Source organism: Tupaia chinensis, unplaced genomic scaffold, assembly GCF_000334495.1.
Source record: "Tupaia chinensis unplaced genomic scaffold, TupChi_1.0 Scaffold144346_1, whole genome shotgun sequence".
Taxonomy (NCBI): domain Eukaryota; kingdom Metazoa; phylum Chordata; class Mammalia; order Scandentia; family Tupaiidae; genus Tupaia; species Tupaia belangeri.
The window spans coordinates 4556817-4570164 of NW_006204205.1; the positions used below are offsets into that span (position 1 = coordinate 4556817).

The window sequence follows — 13348 nt, forward strand, 5'->3', positions numbered from 1 at the left end:
CCCCGTGCTCGCCCCTGTCTTGGCCCCAGGTGGGATGTTACATCCCGGGCCGCGGCTGCTGAGCGGTGCCTCAAGGTGCCCCCGGCCGCTTGGCTAAACCCTCCGCCCCAGTTCCCGCGGGCTCTGGGCCGGGTTTGGGAAGCAGCTAGTCTGCGGAGATGAGGGGCCTTGCTCCCTGACTCTGCAACAGCCAGTTCTCGCGCCCCTCGCCCCTAATGGCGAGGACCATCTGCTGATCAGATTAGGCCCTGAGCCCACTCAGCCGCCAAGGCCAAGGCCGGAGAGGGACTTACTGTGTCCTTGTCCATTTCCTGGGACCAGACACAGCGTGTTGGCCCGTGTGTTGGCCCCAGGGTCCACAGCGGGTCAACTACAGAACCAGGACCTGGGCTCCCTGATCCCCGCCAGGAGACTTCCTCACGACCCCCTCTCTGCAGGCCTTCTGCCACAGTACATTTCTGTAAAACAGGCTTCACCTGGCTCCTCGGCTCTGCCCGGGGCTGTGTCCCCACCGTTTCTGTCCTCTCCCCTGCCCCCTTCAGGAGTCAGCCCTCCTCCTGCACCCTCTTAGGAGCCCAAAAGGACCCCCTCCTGGAACCAGGCCCGACACACCTCCCTGGCAAACACCCACACCTGGGTCCCACCACAGGGCCCTTCACTGTCAGTTCTACTGCAGGCCCAGCCCTCCCCTCTCGGAGCCTCAGAGCCCTCCACTGAGTCTCCCGTCTCACCCTCATCCCACGGCAGACAGCCTGATCATTTATGTGAAGTGCTTGATCCTCTAGTTGGCCTTAAACCTGACCTAGCCCAGATCAAATGCTTGCTGGATGTTAATGTTAATTATTAGTTCACGTGGAAATAGCAGTATGTGGTGGTCATAAAGTTCTTCCTGAGCTGAAGAGGGGAGGAAGTTGGCCCTTTTGAAATCCTTACCTGAGACTTTGTATATGGTGTTTAATATTCACAGCAAATCCTAGGAGGTTGGCGGTGCCATTTTTTTTTTCTTTAACTGAGGTTCAGAGGTTAATTGACATGCTCAATATCATATGGATAATATCTGGCAGATTGGGGTTCAGTCTAAAGTTTTAATTGATCAACCAGTGCTAAGTGCTTGGTTGTGACAGGCCTGAACCTGGACGGGGGTGGGCTAGGTAATCACTTCCTTCCACCCCCATCATTGCCCTGAGTCAGGCCACAGGGACACCTCCCCAGAGCTGGTGGAGTGAGTGAGCCCTCGCTAATCCCTTCAGCTCCCTAAGCTCCTTCTGTGCCAGCCTGTCTGGTGACAGGCTGTGCAGGGCTACTCTGGTCCTGATGCATTTCCAACAGGCAAGGACAGGGCCAGAGATGGGGTGAGCAGCTTATCAAGGTAGCAATGACAATGATGGTAATAGCCACCATGTAAGACGTGAGTGTTGGATGGTCTCAGAGCCTCTCTCCAGCACCTGAACCCTTTTACCCTACCCTGAGGAGATCCCCCACTTGGTCATGGGTCCCAGGGCAGCCCTCTGAAGCCTTGGTCTTCTGTGGCTGCAGGAAGGTGTCCAGCCACTGCAGGGTCATCAGCCCTCGCAGTGCAGGGTCCTTGTCTGCAAGCCATGCAGCTGGCACTGACAAGCTGGCCTTCTGTTCTGCTTCCTTTTGGAACATTTCAAACTGGGGCATCTGCTTTGCTGAGAGCCTATGCAAATACTTTAAAAAGTTCACAGAAAATGGAATTAAAGTATGAGTTTGTGCCAGTGCAAAAATTTTTGAAATCCGTGCTTAGTTTTTTCATAATACACATTTTCCATGACCTCTTTATAGAATCCTCATGTAGAGACCTGAGAGAGGTCGAGGAGAGATTCGAAGCAGGTGGCAGGTACCTCCATAGAGGCCCGGCTTCTCAATGCAGAGTAAGAGGCTGAGGCAGGGTTAGTGCTCCTTGGATGGAATGCCCCAGACACACATTGCATCATTCCTGGGTCATTGTCCACTGTCCCAGGACTTTGCCTGGATGCCAGCCTTTCCCCAGGCAGAGGGGTTCCTGGACCAAGAACTGCAGTTCAGGGCACAGCTGACAAGGCACTCTGCCTTGTAACCTCCAGGGTCCCTTCACAGCTGCCAAATCCCTTCTGGCCAGAAATGGGAGGGGACCCCTGAGGATATATCACTCTTTGGTGGAGTTAGGAGCTTTCTGTCACTCAATCTAGCCCTAGGAAGACAACGGAGGGCAGGGAAGGTCTGCCCTAAGGGGCCTCAAGGGAAGAATGATGTAAAGGGGGAGGGGAGAGCCACAGGGACAAGGAGCTGACTTTCTGGGGGAGGCAGCCATGTGCTCTGGGCTGCATCTGCCCAGTCCTCCTCTGGAGAGGCCAGCACTAAGTCCTGGGCCATCTCACCTCTCCGGGCTGCCATGGGAGAATGTGCTCTCGGTGCCACCAGCACTCAGAGAAGAGTGGGAGCAGTGGGCTGGAGCGTCTGCCTGCCTACGGGGTACTTCTGTGTAAAAGTAGAAAAAGGCATCCCTTTGGGTGAATACATTTCTAAAAGGGTACCCCTTCCTTTAGGCTGATGCAGCCCCATGCTTGTACAGGGGCCAATCTGCTCAACTGTATACCCGGTCAGCGGTGACGTCTGAGTGGGCTTCCGCAGCATACAGGGGCAGGTAGGCCAAGCTCCAAGGAAGGGAGTCAGACCAGCAGAGGTGGGCAGGGAGAACCACGCTGGGGGTGAGTCTTCAAGGCCTCGTGGCTGGGGAACCTGGGATGTGGGAAGAAATTCTGGAGAAGGTTTTATTCAGGTGACAGAGGAGCCCTCTATGCCAGCGGCCCACAGCCTTTTTGGCACCAAGACTGGTTTCATGGAAGACCATTTTTTCCACCGACCAGGGCAAAGGGATGGTTTCGGGATGATTCAGGTGCATTACATTGACTGTGCATTTGATTTTTTATTATTGCATTGTAATAATAAGGACCAGTATCAGTCTGTGCCCTAGAGGTTGGGGACCCCCTGATCTGTGTAGTTGCAGTGGTCAGGCTGAGGCAGGGGGAGGAGAGTGGAGTCCAGAAGAGTGGGAAGCTGTTAGGATGTTATGGCTGAGGATAGATGTGGCCTGTAGCCCGAGATGAGGCTGAGCTCCAGGAAAGGGAAGGGATGTGGCCTCAGCACCCCTGGCCCCCACCCCAGGGGAAGCTGGGCTGGCCTCAGTGGGGTGAGGTATGGCAGGCATCTGGCTGTAGATGTCCAGGGCAGGCACAGACTTGCACACTCCGGCTCAGCTCGCCCCACCCGCTCAGATCTTCCCCCTTCTCTCCCCACCCTGTCCCCTCACCTGCTCTCCAAGCCTCACTCCTTTTCCCCCTGCCGCTCCGCCCTCCCTCCCATTTTGGTAGAATACTAGAGCAAAGCCCGAGGCTTCCCTGAGAAGGCAGTTAGACATCAGGACAGATGGTGGCGCTCCAGGCAGGATAGGTAGCTCTCTGGCAGGCTGGGACAAGCCACACTAATGAAGAAAGCCTGGATTGGCTCAGGGTGCGCCACCATGTGGAAGGATTCCGACCTCGGCACCTTACTGCTGCTCTCCTCTCCAGCCTGTATGGGCGCGTTGACACCAGGGGGCAGCAGAACCCCGCCATTCTGCTCTCCAGCTGGTTGTCCCTTGTGATTTTAAGGGTTCAGGTTGACTTTGAAAAGATGAAATTTGGCTCAGCTGTAGCCCCAGATGGGACACAGGAACATCCTATACACAGGGTGAGTGAACAGGAGGCTCTGGCTTTTTATAAAAGAGGTGAATGTTACCAGCGTTTGTATGACAAAAGTTATACTGTGTGTTAATCCAGTACCTGGCACATGGAAGGTGCTCAGATATTCATTGAAGGAAGTACTGAGTGTGTATTTTGTTTTATTTTGTTTTGTTGTGCAGAGCGTGCATGTGCTTACCAGAGAGAGATAGCAGGAGAGAGAGATAGCAGGAGAGAGAGGGAGAAGGCCTCTCCCAGTGGGGAGTGGTCATGCCACAATCACTTCTCCCTTTCTTCATCCTGTCAGAATTTTGGGCACGCATGCACACACATGCGCCTGGCATGTTTCTCAAACTGTCTGGGCCAGGCGTCAAACCACAGTCATCCATGTGGGATCTGGCTGCCTTATGGTTTTGTTTATCAAGTATTTTTTTTTTCTTTCTCCCGTGAGCGATAGAGAGACGAGCACCATCAACAAGGTCTTCATGCCACAATCCACCCTCAACTTCAGCCAGCCAAGATCACAGGATGTATGTACCCAGTGAGTGTAGACGTGAAGCCAGAACCTTTCCGTGGGGGTCAGCCTCCAGAGCATTGTGTTACTGCCGTGTCACTGCCCAGCCCCCGTGGGGATGTTGTTCTCATGGCTGGAGTGGTACTACAAACATCTGACTTGGCTACGGCTTCCCAGATGTGTCAAGCCCCAAGTTCTATGATTTGCCAAGCTTTCCTTTGGTCCTCCCCCGCACTATGGTCCTAGTAGTCCATTTTCTAGACGAGGCACTGAGATCCAAGGAGTTCAGTGGTGAAGCAGCTTGTACGAGCTGTGAGTTAGACCACATTCTCAGGCTTCCAGGCTGAAGAGGGACCTCCAGGCCTGATCAGTCAGGGCCCGAGCCTCTCCAGTAGGCTTGTCAGTAGGTACGGGGGCATGTTTAAAGAGTAAACATACTCAAGGTGCCAGGAGCAAGGGCTGGCACACAGAGGAGAGGCCAGTAAACGTTCGCTAAAATTACAGCATCTGGGACTAGGTCTTCCTTAAGGGAAGTTCAAGATTCTGACATACAGAAAGGGAGTATGGAAAGAAAAGGCATCCCAGGTAGAAAAGATTGGTATAGGCAATGGCTGAAGTTAAGGGAGAAATTCTACCTGAGCAGTGAGGACAGCAGGGCTGGCTTGGCAGGCCTAGAATGGCAGTCAAGCAGCTTTGGCATTATTCTGTGCAGTGGTTGCATCAAAGAAATGCGGTGATGCTATCCCTATGTTCCCTAAGCCACGTGCATCCCCTGCTCTGTCCCACTGAACGGCAGTCTCGGGTCTCCTCCCCATGTCTATGATCTCCTTGAGGGCAGGGTCAGGGTAGCTCATCTCTGTCCCCACCCCAGGGAAGGCACACGGTGTATAGTGTTTAGTGCATAGATGGATTGTATAGAGTTCTTTGATAACAATGTACTGTAGTCATGATGCGTGTTACGTGTTACAAACTGTGTCCTCACAAGCCCGTCAGTAAACAGCAGACTGACTGTGCTCCCGCTGAGGTGCTGTGTACCGTGCCCAGCTGGGGATGATGTCGATGTGGTACAAGCAGTACAAGAATGTGTGTGCGATCTTCGTGGGACAATTCTTGAGGGCTGAGAACCAGAAGAAGGGGCTCCAGAGGGGTGTGTTGAAGGAAGGAAAGAAGGGAGGGAGGGAGGGAGGGAGGGAGGAAGGAAGGAAGGAAGGAAGGAAGGAAGGAAGGAAGGAAAGAGAGAGAGAGAGAGAGAGAGAGAGAGAAAGAAAGAAAGAAAGAAAGAAAGAAAGAAAGAAAGAAAGAAAGAAAGAAAGAGTGATCAAGCCCCCATCTGCAGGGTGACTGGTTTTGTGGAACGCAGGCTTCTCTAAGAGCTCCAAGTTTCCAGCCTCCCAGTAGACTAGGAACTCTGGCCACTCTGTCAGACATAGCTGACAGGAATCCCCAGGCAAGGTGCTCACCTCACTGGAAGGTCTAGTATGACTATTCCCTGCTTGGCCTGGGCAGAGTTCCCCCGAATCATCCTTTGGATTCTAAGACTGGTGGGGTAAGGGTAGTGATGTGGGTGAAGTACTGCAGGATGCCCAGGGTGGTTCCCCATCATTCTTACAGCTGCTCAGGGAGCTCCCTGGTAAGTGTGGTCATCCCCAGGTCTACTGTCATGCCCGGGGCTGCTTCCTTTATGTAGCTCCCAATTCACGGGAGGCTTGGGGTCTATGCGAAGCAGATGGGGGAAGCTGGGAAGTAGGTTGGGTCAGAAATTTTATTTATTTATTTATTCTATACTTCTTCTTTTTATTATTATACATTCAATTGCTATACATCATTTAGCTTGTAAAGAGAATTCACCCAACATGAAATACACCTCAGACCAGTCCAGTTGAGAACACTATACACATTATCATCATGGGTCAGCAAGTGGCATGGTGGTGAAGGGCGCTGGACTCCCACGTGGCCAACTGTGACTCGAGTCCTAGATCTGGTTGCTTGCTTTCTCACTCTCCTTTCTCTTTCTCTCACTCAGTTTCTCTCTGGTCAAAATAAAATAAGTGTTTTTAAAAAAAAGAAATTCTGAGCTATTCTGAACTCTCTGAGTTATTCTGAGGCCCAATTCAGAGTCTGAGGGATTTCAAATCCCAAGAAGCCCCACCTGTCCCTATTACCTGTTCTTTCCAGAAACACCGTCCTCTCCCTGCACTGAGTCTAGGCATTCAGATGGTCAATATCCATGGTGAGTAACCGCTGATGAAAATCCCATTTGGGTCTGCAGTCTGAGGTAGTTGCCTCCCAGGAGCTTTAGAGAAGGAAGCCAGAACAGTGAGGGAACAACCAGCAGCTCAGTGTTCAAGCCCTGGGATAAGCAGGTCTGAGTTGGTACCCGTTGGTGATTGTTACCAGAAGAATGAGACAGAGAGAGAGGGTAGGCAAGTTGAAAGGGCAGCTCTGGAACAAAATCCACTAACCAAAGCCCAGGTCCTGCCTCACTCCCAGCACATACTGGCCCACCAGTACAGGAGGCAACTGAGCAGGACTGGCCCTGCTTCCAATGTGTGAACCATTGAAGGGCCTAAGACTCCCCTGTGGAGCTCCTTCTGTCCTCAGATCCTGCCCCAACCTTCACTGTAGACCATTCTGGACACTGACTACAAAAAAAAACAGAAAGGCCACTGGAAAAGACAATGAAGTCAGGCAGAGATTGGACATCAGGATCAGCTGGAGGCTGCCCAGCAAGGATACTCAGAGTTGGGACCAAGAGCAGCAGGATGGGATATGGGCCCACCAGTGAGATTAGCTGGGAAGGCTGGTTGGAGGCTGAACAGCAAGGCCCTCAGGCCAGTGACTAGTATGGAGAAGGGGGTCACTGGCCTCCATTTGGGCTAGCAGCAACCTCTTGGCTTTGATAGAGGTAGTGCCTCTGGCCCTTCTGCTCTCACCCTAGACCTGGGGCTATAAAAAGTCACCCAGACCTCAGGACCTGCTTTGTAGGCCAGAGAACCTCATTGTTAATAGTGACTGTATGTTGGGACCAGCAGTTAGTGTAATGGCTATGTCACTGGACTCCCATGTAGTCAACCACGGTTTGAGTCCCACACCCAGTGGCTTAAACTCACACCGGGCGCATGTGCGTGCGTGCCCAAGATCCGAGAGAAGAATGGAGGAGAAGGGATTGCAGCGTGGCCATCCCCCCTGGGGGGTAATTTCTCACTTTCTGTTTCTCTGTCTCTCTCTGTCTTTCTGGTGAGCGCACACGCCCTATAGCAAAAAAACAAACAAACAAACAAAAAAAAAAAAAAAACCCTCTCCAAAAAAAAAAAAAAATAGTGACTGTATGTTATGTTCTAGTAGATGGGCTGGATGTGGTTCTCTGGGAGACACCTCTTGGCTTACCCATACTCAGCAATTGCATGCAACCCACCTCTGCCCAAATCTGACTCTGTTTGGGAGGTTGGAGAGAAAGGGAGGGGGTGTGAGCACAGGGAAAGCCTGTCTCCCTTGGGTGGTGGAAGAACGGTGGAGTGTCCACTGACTTGCTGGTGGGTGTCCTTCATCCTGGATGTCCTCTCAGGCTAAGTGATCATTCGTGTGCTTGAGATCCTGCTGCGCCCTTCCCTCTCTAAGCTGTAAAATCTAAGCTCTGATTGATGGAGACCTCCTGGTGACTCTAGGGTACCTGAGAAGCAGCATCTCTGGCCACTGACAGTCTGAAAAAGATTGAAGCCTGACCTTGTCATGGTGCCTCTGTTGAGGGAATTGGAGACCTGGAGTGTTCCAGAAGCTAGGGATGCCTGCACACTGGACTCTGGGTTATCATGGCCCCCCACCCACAACTCAGGGCTACCTGTGGCAGCTGCACGGTGGACACTAGGCAGAGGATACACGTGGCCTCCATTCTTCTTAAGTTTATTTATTTCTTCCATGAGTGAGAGTGACAGATAGAAAGAGAGACACAGAGAGAGTGAGAGAAACAACACCCCAAACAGAGGCTTAATACTGTGATCTACTCCCTGCTTCAGCCAGCCCAGAGCATGGCCTACGAGTGCTGATGCACACAGGGAGATCTCTAGGTGCAAACCCAGAACCACCCCATGTGAGTCAACCTCACAGAGCTTCAGCTTTATCCCTGTGCCAACATCCAGTCCCGGGCCTGTATTCCTTTTTTTCCTCATTTTTTAATTTTATGATTTCTTATTCACGTTTAATTGTTGTACATCTCTATAGCACACAATCTGATTTTTCAGACTATACATGCAGTATATGACGATCAAATCAAGGATATTACCATATACATCTTTTTCACAGGAGAACTTCACATTCTTAGATCTATTTTTTCTTCCTTGAGCCTCTCCCAGCGACCCTTTGCTACCTACCTCCCTCTCCTAGAGTTTCTGGTATCTAAACTTGTCTTCCTACATTACGTCTTCAGATCTTTTCACTTCTGCCATAGAGTGCAGATATTCCATATATATCGAGTGAGGACATACAGTGTTTGGCCTCTGTTCTTTTTTAAAAATAATTTCCTTTTTTTTAAAAAAAAATAATTACCTTATTTCATTTTATCCATCATAAAAAAAATTTTTTTTTTGACCACAGAAAGAGGCAGAAGCAAGCCACCAGGCCCAGGACTTGAACCATGGTCAGTCATGTGGGAGCCCAGCACCTTAACCACCATATCACTTGTTAGCCTCTGGCTCTCTATTCTTAAAAGCCCTGCTTGTACGCTTGGTCACTGGTCCTTTCTTTCTTCCCTTTTTTGGAGGGAACGGTGGTCCATATTTACCATCAACACCATGAGAATTACTGAAGTTCCCTTATACCCCCCCCCCCCAAAAAAAAAGAAAGATTCTACCTAAGACTCAGCCATTACTATTTTTGAAAAGGATAGAACCAACAGAGCCTCTCAGAGGAGGCAGATCTTCTTTGGCCCCACCCACCCTGCCCTGACATAGTGCCTTCCTTAGCAGCCACAGAGCCCTCTAGCTCCCTCGCAAAACATGGTGGTTTTTTTGCAGTGGGTGGAAAGTGAGAATCCCAGTCATGGTGCTCTCAGCAGGTCGGCGTGAACAAGGTCCAACGGCCTCCTCGGACCAGCTGGGGCCTCGTTTTGCTTTGGTTTGAAAGAGATTTTTGTTTTCTGGTGAGAACAGCCCCAGCCTGGCTGGGTGCCAGAGACAGCGGCAGGAATACAAACCCTTTCATGTGACAGGCTCTGAGTGGAGTGATGCAGGCCTGCTGGGCCGGCAGTGGGGCCCTCCCCTGCAGCTCCTCGGGAGGTAGCAATTTGCATATTCCCCATTCATCCTGGCCTTGAAAAGGAGGCCTGAGTTCCCAGTGCTCCTGCCCAACTAAGGGCTGGGCGGCTGGAGCCTGGTATTAACCCAGAGGATGCCGCAGGCTCTCAGGCAAACAAAGGACTGGACTCTGCCAGTGTGTGTGTGTGGGGGGCAGCTTGAGGCTGCAGCCACTGTGCAGCATTCACTTCCAAGGGGTGACTCAGGAGGTGGCAGGTTCCTGTCGGCCAGCACAGTGTCTGTCACTACACTAGGGAGAATTCAGATTTGTTTCTTCCTGTGGCATTCAAGTATGGCAAAGTCAGAAAATTATTTATTAAGCTTGTCAGAAAATTAACCCTTAATTAAAAGTAAAACTCCCTTTTTGTTTGTTTATTTTCTAATCTATAAAGAAAGCAGTGACACCTGGAATAGTTTGCAAAGAAGCCATGTTGGCTCCTGGCTGTAGCAGCAGTCCCTTTGGCAGATAGAGGAATATGGCCTGCCTGGGGTCCTTGGACAATCCCAAGCCCCAGGGTACTAGGTTAGATGAGCTGGTGGGACTTCGAAGACATGAGGCCTAGATAAGATAGCAAGCACAAGCTTTTTCCTTCTGCAGACTGCCAACCTCAGCTTCCCTCCTCCCCCAGTCCCCAGTGCAACCAGCCCTGTGCCAGGGCTCCTGTCAGGTACCCCAACATTTTACAGGCTCCTCTGATAACTTACCAAGCTACTCTGTCATTCTGCTATGGCCCGGTTCTTCTCCCCTTCCCACCCTGCCTAGGATGGGATCCTCTCCTTGTCTGCTCCCCTGACTGAGTATCTTGGGTTCTGTCTTTTGTGCCTTTCTGAGCAGGTGTCCCCAGGAGAACAGCTCTGCTCCTAGGTGAACAAGCAGGCAGGCAAACCCCTCCCTTGTTCCCCTCGCTTTGGTGACCCCAGCCATATCTAACAGCCTAATCTCAAGGAGCTTTCTCCAGCTGAAGGGGACCGCATCCTTGCCCACCTGTACCCTTGGCCACCGGCAATTGAGCTCTGAGAGCATGTCTCTACCAGGGTCAGCCCGTGGGTCCTTAACTGGGCTCGATTCTGTAGGGTTTGCAACTGTGTCCTCAGTTTGGAGCAGTGATAGAAATGGATCGCTGTCCCTGGGGCCAGGACACTGGCAGTTCTAACGTGGACGTGACTGGGAAGGGAAAGAATCATGTTGCAGCCACAGGATTTAGCTTCCTGCATGGCAGGGCCTGGCTAGGAGTGTCCCTCTGCCTGTGTAGTGACCATGGCCCTCGCCAGTGTCGCTAGGATCCTGCCTGCTGTCCCAGGGCTCGGTGTGCAAGGAAGAACAAGGGACCTGTGCTCATCCACATTGTCTGTCCTGGTGACCGACCCTGTAAATCTCTCCAGAGCAGCTGCTGCCAGTGTTTTAGCCTCCGCTGCTATCCCTCTTGGCCTGGAGACTTGTTGAGCCTGACTCAGGGGGAGGACAGCGTTTATCTCAGAGCTTGCGAACGACACTGTTTCTCTTTGCTCCTCTGTTCTCAAGGCTATTCACGTTTTTTTAAGTTTCTGAAAGTGTTTGAGCGTGACTTCCTAGTGCTACCATCAGGAAGGAACATGGGCCCAGGCTCTCTGACCAGGGCGTAAGGTGAGTGAGATTCTCGAGAGGTACTGGCATGAGATTGGGGGGAAAAGGGCAGTGGAGGCTGCTGGGGGCGGGCATGCTCACGGCAAGGTTGGGCCAGGTGGGACGGGCAGCCCTGTGAAGTGGTCAGTCACAGCCAGCCTTCGCTGGGCCTTTCTACATTCCCTAGGTTCAACTGAACCTTCGGAGCCATCATCGGCTGCCTGGGGAAGCTGAGCAGATGAGCTACCATGTAACCCGGCAACCCCATATCCTGGGCCCCTACCTCATGGGGAATGTGCAGCGGGTCTCACCTGGCAAATCCCAAGTCAGGAAGGCCCGTGGCTCTATCTCTGCCCCACCACCTGTGGTTCTGTGACTCTAATTAAAACCCAGGAGGAAAATGAGGGGCAAGCCCCTCTCTCACAGCAGAGGCAAGCTTGAATCCCTGTACAAATACGGTGGTGCTGGCCAGGGATGGACTGTTGTGTGTGCATCTCTGAGGGTCGGGTAACACCGAGGTGTGATGGGGATGGTGAGGTCTGGGCTGCTCTGAACCTGGAAACTGGGTCACATATTTCCTGGGATGGAACTGCTCCCTCAGCTCATGCCCTGGTGCCCTATGTGGCTCTCCACCAGCCAGGACCTTGGTGTGAACTTCCTGTCCCTTCCTGAGAAGCATGAAAGCAAGTTCTTGTCTTACTTACATCTCTGAAGAAGTCTGTAGAAATGTAGGGGCCCTTCTAAGAAGGAAAGGGGAAAGGCTTCGTGGAAGAAAAAAGAATCCTTGAATATTTGTATTTTAATCGGGGTAAGTTAGGCGAGGCTGGGACCAGGTGAGGGCTGCTGAGGCAGGAAACTCAGACCTGTGACCCACCCCAGAGTAGTGCCCCAGAACAGTGCAAGCTGTTGTCAGCCCCAGGGAAGGCATTGCAAGACCACAGGCTCCAGAGTTTCTAGTCAGGTTGGGCAACCAGCTCTCCAGATGGAGCCCAGAGCACTGGCCTTGGCCTGGGGTATTCTTGATACAGTGGAGCTGGGTTGGATTCAGGTGGACCAGTAGTCCAGTCCAGCCTGGCAGAATTGGAAGTGCCTAGAAGGCACTGTAGGTAGGGCCTGAAGGGTGATAGTGAGCCTGGGGTCTGGGTTTATTCTCTGCTTGCTGACAGTTGCTACCACATACCTGTTGCCCAGCCACATGTTAGCCACTGAAGTGGGAATGGATAAGCTTTACAAGTAACCACCCTATAGCCACACCCTTCACCCTGTGGAGACAGACCCCACACGAGCAAGTCCTACTAACTCAGTGCCCTGGTCTGGCAAGGGTGCTGCAGAAGTGCTTTAGTTCCAACTGGTGAGGGGCGTGGATTCTGGCTTCAGGGTGGCCATCCCTGGACAAGCCAGGAAACAGTCTCTCAGAGCAGGTGTTAGAGAGGGGCTGGTGTGCTGCCTGGGATGAGGGGGTGTCTTAGGGAGGAGATGAGCCATCATCTTCCATCCGTTGACCCTGATCCTTGGTCCAAAGTGTCCCCACTCCCCAGAGCATCCCTGAGCAGATGTTTCATCTGGGACTATGCCAGTTTCTTTCCTCTCCCTAAGTAGCCTGGTTGTGACCTTGTGAGGGTGGGGAGTAGAGGTGGCCCCTGGGAGAGGATGGAGGCATCTCCCGGGTGGACGGTACAGTCCTTCCTCAGCACACTCTGTACTCCCCACTGCTTCCCATACTCCCCCAACCCCATTCATGCCTGCTACAGGTCCCCAGACCATGGCCCCTAATCAGGGTCTCAGATGGATATGTAAGGAGGCTTTGTCTTTAAGAAACCCACTTGGCAAACTCCCCTCCAGGACTTAGATGGGATGGACTGGGTGATGAGAAGCAGAGAGACGTGGGCTGAGGCTCCGGCAAGCTGGCAGAGTGAGAGTTAAGGTTGGGTTGCTTGGCTCTGAGCTGGTCTAAGCCAGCACCGCCCCGTGTGCAGATGGAGGGGGGGCCAGTGGGGGCCTTGAGGGGCCAGCAGCTCCTCACAGAGTTGCTCTGCATCCTGGTCCCTGCCAGACCTGCTCCCACAGCCACCAGGGAGCCTCTGTCACCACCGCTAACGCCTCTGCCACCACCTGGCTTCTCAGAGGAGGCGGTGGTTGCCATCGCTGTCCCCAGGAGGGCAGACTTGAGGCAGGGCCTTCGCCACTTTTGCGCTTTCGTCGAGATGTGGTAACCTCTTTC

The 13348-nt window shown here is 52.4% G+C and overlaps 1 protein-coding gene across 7 annotated transcripts in view; it reads left to right on the forward strand.

Moving 5' to 3' along the window:
* Positions 1–13348, forward strand: part of ACSL6 (acyl-CoA synthetase long chain family member 6) — a 66374-nt gene that overhangs the window by 2827 nt on the left and 50199 nt on the right. For 5 of the 7 annotated variants that reach the window (XM_027767659.1, XM_006166886.2, XM_027767658.1 and 2 more), the window contains exon 1: positions 2555–2647. The exons of 1 other annotated variant lie outside the window; for it this stretch is intronic. The gene's annotated coding sequence lies outside the window, so the exon portion shown is untranslated. Of the gene's footprint in view, positions 1–2554; positions 2648–11058; positions 11149–13348 lie in introns of those variants that run through there. One more of the 7 variants, XM_006166889.1, reaches the window with a different exon arrangement.